This window comes from Lactuca virosa, chromosome 2 (genome assembly GCF_052849685.1).
Source record: "Lactuca virosa cultivar CGN04683 chromosome 2, Lactuca_virosa_CGN04683_v6, whole genome shotgun sequence".
Taxonomy (NCBI): domain Eukaryota; kingdom Viridiplantae; phylum Streptophyta; class Magnoliopsida; order Asterales; family Asteraceae; genus Lactuca; species Lactuca virosa.
Genome location: NC_136427.1, coordinates 63,914,221 through 63,926,357, shown reverse-complemented (window position 1 = coordinate 63,926,357; position 12,137 = coordinate 63,914,221).

Sequence of the window (12,137 nt, the reverse complement as noted above, 5' to 3'; positions counted from 1 at the left end):
AGAAAATAAAAAATATGTTGCTGATAGTTTTTGTTTGTAGATGATGTTTTGGGAATTGATATAATCATGTGATAACAGGCAATCTAAATCTGTGTAAGGGACTGAATCTGAATTGTCTAGGCTCTGTGTTCGATGCGCTGGTAGGCACGAGAGATTAAAATGGACTTGACTAGGCATTAATGAACTTAAGGAATTCATAGACTTGACAAATTTTGACCTAGTTAAATCCGTTTAGCCTGACAATACGACGCTTGGATAGGTTGAGCAGGGAGATATATATGAGAATCTACTGGTCACATTAAAGAACCTGTACTTGGAACCGTGGATTAACTTTCCCTCGATGTGCGGATTCTGTCCTTAATTCCGGTATTGATGGGGCGACTGGTAAATTTCGATGAATTAGGTCTGTAGAAAAAAAATTTCTTTCTCTATCTCTCTGTTAGTCATATGTTGCCTCCTTTGCGTGATTGGAAGAGATCCGACCTGTACAACAACATATGCAAATCTATTTCTCTACATATTATATCTATGAAATTCTTCCTATCTGTTAGCCATATACTGTCTCCTTTGCATGACTCAAAATCCGACCTGGTACACAGTATATGCACCATTCTTCTTCTCTATCCCTCTAAAAGCTATAACTAAGAATAATCTAAATCTATCCTCTCTATGAATAATTGTCTGCTCACCCGATGTAAGGAGTATTCTGGAAGTTCTTGATTACTGGAGTATATCAGGAAGCGGGAACCATGTTCTAGTACAATTAACAATTGAACACTTACAGATTGTCTATAGATCTCGCTGCTCAATTTAGGTGGACAACAATATCCCTGGTCGTCGTCAGCTGAATGGTCCTTAAGGAATATTATCTAGGAACTTAGGATCACATTGTCTTGTCACTTATAGTATGTCCTAATTTTGTCACAATCTCTCATGTTTAAGTGGACCACAATACCGACGATTGACCAGATCTATTCATGAAGGGAGAGGTACTGATAAACGGATAAAGGCTGTCTAAAAACTTTGATCCTAAATCACTCTTAAAATTAGATATCATTTTATTTTTGTTTAATTGGTTCATAGTTTTCTTCTAATTTAAATATTATGGGATAATTAAAAATTTTGAAAACCAAACAAAAATCAAAAAAATTAAAAATCTAAAAATAGTGTTATTTTGTGTTTTATTTCTTTTTCAGAAAATATGAAAAATCCAAAAATATTGTGTGCTAAATTTTTCTTTTAGTTTTGTTTTGTCTTGAATAGTGAATTTAGGTGAAGATGAAACTCATGGAAGTTTGTGTCGAAGATTTCTGAGCCAAGGCTTCATCTGTGATCATCGAAGAATTCTCATTCGAAGGAGCAAGAAATGAAGATTATTCTTTCGACATTCAATCTTTCAATCCCAGAAGCAAGGTGAAGCTGAAATTGAAGAATATGTGACGGATTGCATTGAAGCCTCCTCAATCAGTTTGTTGCTATCTTAAACCTGCTGAAGTGATCCAGAAGATTAGTTCTCTCTGATGTTCTCTCTGAAGATTCTCAAGTTGAAAGCGTTATCTTTCAAGAATCAGTACGTCAAGCCTCCTCACCCAATGTGCGTTCAATGCCAAATTCTGAAGAAATGCCCAACTGCTCAAGATGAAGTCGATTATTGAAGATTCATCATGTTCATCTTGAAGCTGTGAAGAATTCGAAGATTAAAGCTAAAGCCAAAGCTCCCAATGAAGATTATCAAGAAAGCCATCTACTTTTTAGGGGGAGCTTGTTGGGTCATTTAAGAAAAGAAAAGAAAGCTATAAACCAAGGGGGGGATTGTTGGGTCAATATTATGGTTTATACTTTGCTTTTCTGGGCAATTGTGTTTTTCTGTAATATTTTATGTGTTTACGGCCGTAAACCCTGTTTACGGTCCAATGGGTGTTTACGGCCGTAAACCCAGTTTACGACCGTAAACCCATTCTCGGCTCATATTCTCCAAGCCCATGTTCCTCTTGTATATATATAGGTGTTAGGGGTGAGGAGTAGAGATTGATGAACATATAGAATAGAGGAGCTTAAGTGTGTGCATTTGAAGGTGTTCTAGAGAGAGAGAAAAGAGAGTGTGTGTTAGTGTGTGTGAATCTTGTATCCGGATCTTCATTCATATCAATACATACAAGATTCATCTTCTTCTTCTTCTTCTTCTCTTCTATTTGATCTGACATCATCCGTTTGATTGGGATTCCGCACCATCAAACGGATCTGATTGATACACAAGCAGATTTGGGGACTTACACTTAGACACCTAATCCAACAGTCTCCCACTTGGATAAGTCTAATAACTATAGTTGCCAGTATAACTTCAAAACTGATTAGCAAATTGTAGCTCTCAAAGCCGCTGTCGAACTCTGACCTAGTCAGTTACGTGTCCTAAGATAAGTGATCATATAATCCTCTGTTCTACAAGATATCACGTGGACAAATGACATGGAACAAAATCATTCTCATTGTACAATAGTTTTGTTTCTCGATTTCTGATTTGTATTGACAAATAACTTCAACTGAACACATCAATTAAGTCCTGACCGGGCTCGGCACATAAGTCAACACCAAATCATCGAGGGGCCCAAGATATCGATTTTCCCGTTAGGGAAAAGGAAACAGATAAACTTTGACTTATATGCTTGCACTATTTACTCATCAAATCATGCACAACAATACATTTTATAACATCAAGTTACTGATGCGTTTACGTATCATCAATGCACAACCAACTCGTAAACAACAACTCATATATCTCCGTTTCAAGATTATACGATATTATCGTCTCAGAATTACTTGTGATAAATTCCATGAAGTAATTTTACAAGCGTGGGTTAATCCAATACTTAAATCCCCATTTCAAATGTACTCATGAATGTTGCAACAAACCATTGCTATGTCTAAACCCTTAGACAATCTACAACCTAATTCACGACAACCTTAATTCATTACTTACTTCCAAAGTATGATCGATTGTGGATATTTGAATAATCTAATTATTCGGGAAGTAAAACATGAAAAAATGAAACACAATGATAAACAATTGGCAAAAGATAGTAAACGATACTAATAAATAAATCTCCATTATTTAATCATCAAATGTCAACTACATTTATTTGTTACAAGTTTCAAAATATCTATCTAATCATTAAGACTAATATCATCCTTCAGACCAATGCTCCTTGCATGCTGAACGTGCTTAACCGTACTCAGACCCTTTATGAGGGGAACGACATGATTCTCTTCAGATGATACCCTCTTTACGACGAGGTGTCATTCTGTCACAACTCGAAATTTTAAACCTAGTAAAGTCCAAACCCTAACCTAGCACAAGTGAATCTACATTGCAACCCTTGTTGCATTGTATCCTCTATAGCCTTTAGGGCTTGTTTATAAGGTTACAACTTAGCATGGTTTGAAACCTAAGTAATTTATATTAGTATAAACTAATATAAATCAAAGGTTAAAGGGGTTAAACTTAACATTTAAAGGAAACTATTATATATATATATATATATATATATATATATATATATATATATATATATATATAGAATTCGGTATTAGGAATCAATTCCAAAGCAAAAAACCGAACACCCTAAATGAATAAATCTTGGAACGAATTCTCCTTCTTCATCGACTAGAAACCGATTTCCTTCCATGGTGTCCCACATTAGGACCAAACACCCATCATTTGAGGCCCATTAAGACCGGACACATCCTATATATATATAGTAGTAGTAGCGTACCCGCGCGATGCGGCGTCGCCAGAAAATTTCTTTCGGTAGATTATTTTCATGCGATGATTACGTTTCTTTCCGTGTCAGGTAGTTTGTTTCAGCCTTTTGGCCGATTGTTTTGTACCTGATAGTTCCTTTTAACGAATAATTTGTACTTAGGTATGTAGATGCGGCAGCGGCAAGTAGTTTCTTTCGGTAATTAGTTTTTTATCGGTAAGATGTTTCGTAATAAAAATAAAAGTAAGTTGTTATTATGGATAAAAAATTAATATAAGGTTGAAATCAAAACACGTTATTTTTATTTAAATAAAAATATTTTGATATTTTATGTTATATATGAAAGTACGTCGTTGTATTATATTTAAAAATAAAAATATGTCGTTTTTTCATGTTTAAAGATATACTTATATTTAACTTCTAATATACACAAATATATAGTATATTATGCATTATTTAAAATGAACATATATGGTGGTCAAATATAATAAATGAATTTTCATAATTTTTTTGGTGAATTGTTTTTTCTGTCTGCAATTAGTTCTATACGAAAACATTATATTCAAAAAACCACATATTTTTATCGGCTAAAGATGGTAGTAATATTTGCAGACATTTGTATTTACATATCACGTAAAACTTCTCTATACATCACATTTGATATACATATTTTAGATTAATTAATACAAACATCTAGCTATTGATTTTTTGTAGAATACTAATTTTATCTTCAACCAATTAACATCTTAAAGTTTTGACTTTAGTCCAAAATCATGTAAAACACGATTTTGTTTGATGGTTTTCCTCGTGTTCTTAATGGTTAAATCCGAATTGTTTCCAATGAATTGAACAAACTAAAACTATAATAGTTTTATTGAATTTTTATTTTATAGTTTTGATATTTATATGTTAACCAAGCTGTCAATGTATGGCAAAATAGACTTCCAATACTTATAGTAATAACTAATAACCAATAGCTAGAACTTAGAAAATATCATTTCAAGTATTAACTGCTATTTATTTAAAGTGTTCGTATCATTTTAGCATTAACAACCAAGTATATAATGGTATATAAACCAAATTATAATGCAATCAAAATTCATACTATTATCAAAACTTACAACTTCTAAGGTGCTGTTTGTTTTTTTGGAAAAAACTTCTTCAAACCTCTTATTGTTGCGCGGCGCAACACACGCGCAACACTTTTCATCTCGCAGTTGTTTGTTTTTTAGAAGTATTCGGAGTCAAAAACCTTTGCGCGTGCTCTGTTTGGCACAACACTTGTACTGCATCTTTCAACCTCTTTTTTTTCTTGCTTAAATTTTGATTATATGTTGTTGAAATTTTATTTCACATTTTTTTTCGTTTTTTTTTGTTTATTCTTGTTGAATTTTTTTTTTGTTTTTTTATATTGAATAATTATAAGCTTGATGAAATATCATTATTTTTTACTAAAATATCTTTATTTTTTTTATTGAAATATCATTATTTTTTACTGAAATATCATTAATTCTTGCCGAAATGTTATACATTATTAAATTTTCTGTATTAAAAAACTATTTTCGGTTTATAAAATTAGTTTATTTAATTTTTTAATATCTGCAGCAGTATGCAGATGTTAAAAAAACAAACACGCTTCTTATTATAGTCTGCAGCCGTTTAGTCCACCTCTTCTACTGCAGAGGGTTGCAGATTTGGTCCGCAGACTTCATGAATTTTTGCTTCAGAAAATCAAACAGCACCTAAGTCATAAACCAAATGAGTACATTATACATATCCTTGGAGCTCATAAAATAATAAAAACATCATATTCAAAAGTAAGAAAGACGGGGAACAAATGGAGTGACAACAGGACACAACTCGGTACTGACTTCTGGTGTGATTCATTGATTCATGCAACAACACTTGAACCAAGAACAAATCTCAAATTTTAGTTCTTCCCATCATTTTGTTTGTTTACTGCAATGGTTTCATCCCCTAATTTTTCTTTTTCTCTTACTTTTTCCCATCGTACTTTATATTATGTCATTCTGATTTTCAATTGTACACTGCATTTTAAAAGATTTGATTATAGCAATATGTCATCCAAATAAAAAGCTATATACAAAATCATACTTACATATGCTCTTCTTACACATTTGAACCTTTGGTATATTTAGCATCTCCTGAAACCCCCTGGTGAAGTACAAAAGTAACAATCATATTCACTATTCTTTAATGATGGTTTTTTTCTATTTAGTAAAATTAAAGAGACAAGATTCTACCTGTTGTTCTATTTGTAAATTCTGTAACACATTTTTGAGATCTGATCTCAATTTATCCGTTGAACCAAACATCCTTTGGTTCCCAATAGCATCCAGTTTATCTAATCCCAATCTGCATTAAAAAAAACAGAAAAGAGTTATAAATGTATGAATTTCTATTAACAGAGATTAAAAAAAGTGCAGATATAAATAGTCACAATACCCATTGCCATAATTATACTTCTAAGAACTTCATAATGTATTGTATGTTCCTAGTTTTTGAATTTAACAAATACATGTACAACCAAAGTTAAAACCAAAAATATTAACTCTCTACTCCTCGGTAACAACTACATGTTTTTTGGATCAAGAACACAATCATTTACTACAAATACATGGAATACGTCTGAACCATAAGCAAAAAAAATACAAAAGAAATAGATAAATCCTAAATAGATTAAAATACAACCTAAATAAGTTTGAATCGACTCAATGTACATTAAATACTACCTAAAAGCCACAAACCAGACATGATAAGGGTAAATAGAGATGTTCGTGCAACAAAAAAGAAAAACTTTACAAAAAAACAAAAACAAAAAAAAAACAAACAAACAAACCAGATCCATCTTTGATAAGGAAAAATATAGGTTGTTAACTTACTTATGTAGATCGAGAGAGGAAAAGAGATGAAAGATCGGTGGTCCGGTGGTGGTGAGAGGAAGAAAAACTTTAAAAAATCTGTTGTTTCTTCGATACCAGGGAGCTCTAAAAGGATCAAATGCCTGAAAACCACAACCCGAAAACACAAATTTGATAAATACTCGAGTAAACATCAAAAGACAAAGATCAAATAAATGTTGTTGCATATTGATGCAAAATATTTACCAGAATCTAAAAGAAATGGAATTGTTTTTACCTCAGACCATGGATTAGGTTTTAATAGCCATAAAAATCAAGAAAGTCACGTATCTTAGATCATGGTTGAAATTAACCTGCAAATAGAAGGAGAAATGTGTGTTGTTAGACCTAGGAGTACATGTGTGTGTGTGTGTGTGTGTCCGTGAATGCATACCAGAAAGATATATAAGGTGAAAGACGGTGACATTGAGTGGCTGTGCAGTGTCTTGTGTTGGTTAGTGGTTAATGGAGGCTTCTGATTTGTGTTTAGATATATAATCGAGATCTGAGCATAAAAACCTGTACAAAAGCTTACCTGCTTCAGGTTCGGATGAATGGTGGTGACGGGTGGCTTTAGAATGCTGATGACAGTTGATTACACGATAAGTGTTGGTGAAGATCACAACTTCTTGATTTCCAAATCTTTGATGTTATTTGACCCTCTACTTAAGTTTGTCAGACATACAGTGAAGGGAAACGATGAGTCTCTTTTGACAGATAAACTTCGACATTATATGCTTGTACTAACTACTCATCAAATCATGCACGCCGACACATTTTATAACATCAAGTTATTGATGCGTTTTCATGCCATCAATGCACAACCAACTCGTAGTCAACAAGTCATATATCTTGGTTTGAAGATTATATGATATTATTGTCTCACAATCACTCATGATAAATTCCATGAAGTGATTCAGGTGAGCGCGGGTTGAATCCAATACTCAAATCTTATTTCAGGAGCACTCATGAATGGTGTAGCAAACTTTTGCTATGTCTAACTCCTTAGACAATCTACAATCCAACTCATGACAGTCTTCTTTCATACTTACTTCCAACGTATGATCGACTATGGATGGTTTGAATAATTTTATTATTCTGGAAGTCAAAACATGCAAAGGGAAACAATAGTAAATAATTGACACAAGACAGTAACTTTACTTATAAATAAAACTCCTTTTATTTAATCATGAAAATTCAATTACAATTTAGCTATTACAAGTTTCGATTTATCTAATTACTAAAACTAATATCGTCCGTTAGCCCAATGCCCCTCGCATGTTGCAAGTGCTTAACCCTAGTCAGTCCCTTTGTAAGGGGATCTGCTGGGTTGTCCTCTGACGATATCCCCATTACCACGAGGTGTCCTTCTTCTACTTGATGTCTTATGAAGTGGTACTTTCTGTCGATATGCCTGGATTTACCATGATCTCTCGTTTCCTTGGTTAAGGCAACCGCCCCTTCATTATCGTAGAAAATCTCCATAGGCTCCTTTATGGATGGAATGACTCCAAGGTCTCCAATGAAGTTTTTTCAACCATATCGCCTCCTTCGATGCTTCGCTTGCTGCTATGTACTCTGATTATCACGTTGAATCAGCTACAGTCTCCTGCTTGGAACTTTTCCATGTCACTGCTCCCCCATTCAGGGTAAACATCCAGCCCGAATGAGTGCGAAAATTATCTCTGTCGGTTTGAAAGCTGGCGTCGCTATACCCTGTCACTCTCAAGTCATCACTCCCACCAAGGGTAAGGACCCAGTCCTTAGTCCTCCGTATATACTTAAGAATGTTCTTAAATGCAGTCCAATGAGCTTTAACAGGATTCCCTTGATATTTGCTGACCATGATCAAAGCAAAGGCCACATCAGGGCGAGTATAAGTCATAGCATACATGATCGAACCAACTGCAGAAGCATATGGTATATGACTCATTTCTGCTGTTTCAGCCTCTGTACTCAGACTCTGAGTCTTACTCAGTTTGGTATTGCTCAAGATAGGTAGGTTACCTTTCTTGGTGTTCTCCATGCTGAAACGCTTCAACACCTTGTCCAAGTATGTAGTTTGACTAAGTCATATTAGTCTTTTACTGCTGTCTCTCAATATCCTTATCCCTAGGATTTAAGCAGCTTCTCCGATGTCCTTCAGATCGAAACACTTCCCAAGCCAGGACTTAACCTCCTGCAAGGTTGGGATGTCATTTCATATGAGCAGTATGTCATCTACATACAATAACAGAAAGCTCACTATACTCCCACTAGCTTTGACATATACACATGACTCATCCTTGCTTCTCGAAAATCCAAACTCTTTGACTTTCTCATCAAAACAAAGATTCCATCTGCGAGATGCTTGTTCTAATCCATAAATGGATTTCTCAAGATTACACACTCTATTAGGGTACTTTGCATTGAAAAAACCCTCTGGCTGACTCATGTAAACATCTTCAGCCAACTTTCCATTAAGGAAAGCGGTTTTGACATCCATTTGCCATATTTCATAATCATGAAATGCAGTTATGGCCAACATAACCCTTATAGATTTAATCTTCGCTACTGGTGAGAAAGTCTCATCATAGTCAGCTCCTGGAGTTTGAGTAAAACCCTTTGTAACCAGTCACGTTTATATGTGTGTACTTTCCCATCCATGTCGGTCTTCTTCTTGAAGATCCATTTACACCCCACTGTCTTACGACCCGATACATTGTCAACCAAGTTCCAAACTTGATTGTTATACATGGACTGAATCTCGCTGTCCATAGCCTCTTTCCACTTTGCAGACTCGGGGCTTGCCATGGATTCCTTGTATTTATTAGGTTCATCCAAATTTACCAGTGTGCTATCACTGATAAATGTATCACCTTCAGTAGTAATATGGAAACCATAAAACCCAGGTGTATTTCCAACTCTACTAGAACGCCTCAGAGGTAAGGACTCGTCAATTGGATCAACTGGAGTTTCCTCCTCAGGTTGATTGCTAGTGTTTGAGGTTCCTTCACCGCTTGACTCTTGAAGCTCTTCAAGGTCAATTTGCCTCCCACTGTTTCCTTGGCCTATGAGTTCTCTCTCGCGAAAGACTCCTCTCCTCGCAACAAAGACAACATTGTCACTTGGTCTGTAGAAGAGATATCCAAAGGATTTATGTAGGTAGCTGATGAAAATACATCGCTCACTCTGAGGTTCGAGCTTGTCGTGAGTTTCTTTTCTCACAAAAGCCTTGTAACCCCAAACTTTGATGTGGTCTAATGTGCGAACTTTCCCTGTCCACATCTCGTGAGGTGTTTTGGAAACCTTTTTGGTAGGGACTAGATTAAGGATATCGGCGACAGTCTCTAAGGCATGCCCCCAGAATGAGATAGGTAACGAAGCTCGACTCATCATGGAACGAACCATGTCTAGCAAGGTTCTATTGCACCTCTCAGCCACACCATTAAGCTGTGGTGTCCTAGTTGGCGTCAATTGTGAAACAATTCCACATTCCTTAAGATAGTCAAGGAACTCGATACTAAGATACTCTCCTCCTTGATCGGATCTCAGCATCTGTATCTTCCTGTCCAATTGATTCTCCACTTCTTGCTTAAACTCCTTGAACCTTTCAAAAGTTTCCGACTTATGCTTGATTAAGTAAATATACCCATATCTACTATAATCATCAGTAAAAGTCACATAGAAGCGGTTAGCATCCCTTATGGCGGTTCTAAATGGTCTACACACATCAGTGTGTATGAGATCCAACAGACTTTCACCCCTTTCACAAGTACCAGTGAAGGGTGACTTGGTTATCTTTCCAAGTAAATAAGATTCGCAAGTGTCATCCAACTTTAAGTCGAATGACTCCAAAAGTCTATCCTTTTGGAGTTGGGCTATGCACTTCTTGTTGACATGTCCAAGACGACAATGCCACAAGCATGCCTTATCCAAATCATTGGAAGAATCAATATTCAACACATTATTTCCTAAGTTATCTACAACCATCACAGTTTCATACATACCATTGCAAGGTAATGCTTCAAAATAAAATACACCATTACAATAAGCATAAATACCACCATTTTCATTATTAAAGGAAAAAGTAAAACCTTGTTTATACAAACTGTGAAAGGAAATAACATTTCTCACCATATCGGCCGAGTAACAACAATTATTCAAATCTAAATTTAAACCATTACTAAGCAATAAAGAATAAACTCCAATCTTGGTCACAGGTGACACTTTCATATTTCCCATGATTAAGTTTATCATCCCGTGCTCCACATCCCTACTTCTTTTTAGTCCCTGCAAATCAAAACAAATGTGAATACCACAACCTGTATCAAGGACCCAAAAATTAGCATGTGATGAGTTATTAGATTGAATACTATAAATACCTGCAAAGGAGGGCTTGATCTTTCCATCCTTTATGTCCTGCAAGTACTTGGGGCAGCTTCGTTTCCAATGCCCTTTTTCATGACAGTGGAAGCACTCTGCTTCTTTCGGATTAGAAGAGGGATTAGCATAACCAGTTTTGGTCCCACTTGAAGAGGATCCATCAAGAGACTTTCCCTTGCGGCTCTTGCAGGGATCCTTCCTCTTCTTTCCCTTCCCATGTCCAATTGCCAGAAGAGGAGCAGAAGTAGTAGTGGTAGTAGGAGTAGACACAACCGACTAGCCTTTCAGGTTGCTTTCAGCAGTTCTTAGACGGCCTTGAAGCTTGCTAAGAGTGACCTCCTCCTTGTTCATATGATAAGTCATACGAAACTGATCATAACAAGAAGGTAAAGAGTGCAGAATGATATCTATGGCCAACTCTTCATCAAAATTGACATTCAATTTAAGCAAGCGGTCCACAAATCTCTGCATCTTTTGCAAGTGGGCAGTGATTGATTCATCATCCTTCATTTTGGTTGTGATCATGGAGGCAATGATCTCATACCTTTCCTGTGGAGCGCTTTGATGGTATCTTTCCATCAAATCTTGATACATTTCAAAGGGATAGTGGTCCTCATAGGACTTCTGCAACTCAGCAGTCATGGTAGTAATCATTAGACACGAAACTTTTTTCGCATCCCTCTCATGAGTAGTGTGTTCAGCGATTTGTTCAGGAGTAGCAGTGGTGACATCAATCTCCTTAAGCTCTTTATCTAGCACATATTCTTTTTCCTCATAGCTAATAGTCATTCGGATGTTTCGAATACAATAATTGAAGTTCGAGCCATCGAAAATGACCCTCCCACATAGGTTCATGAGGGAGAAAGAGCCTGAAGGGATTGGGTTTGAAGCATTGTTTGGGATAGACATTTGTAAAAGAAGAAGAACAAAGTTTAGATTAGATGATAATCCTTAATACTACACCCAAATGAAATATTAAGGCTAGGACCCAACATAATATTCTACAATTGCGAAAAGGGATGCCATAATCCAATTGTAAAATATTTGAAGGTAGGTAAATGATGATTTACCAATTTCCACCATGAAAAATGAA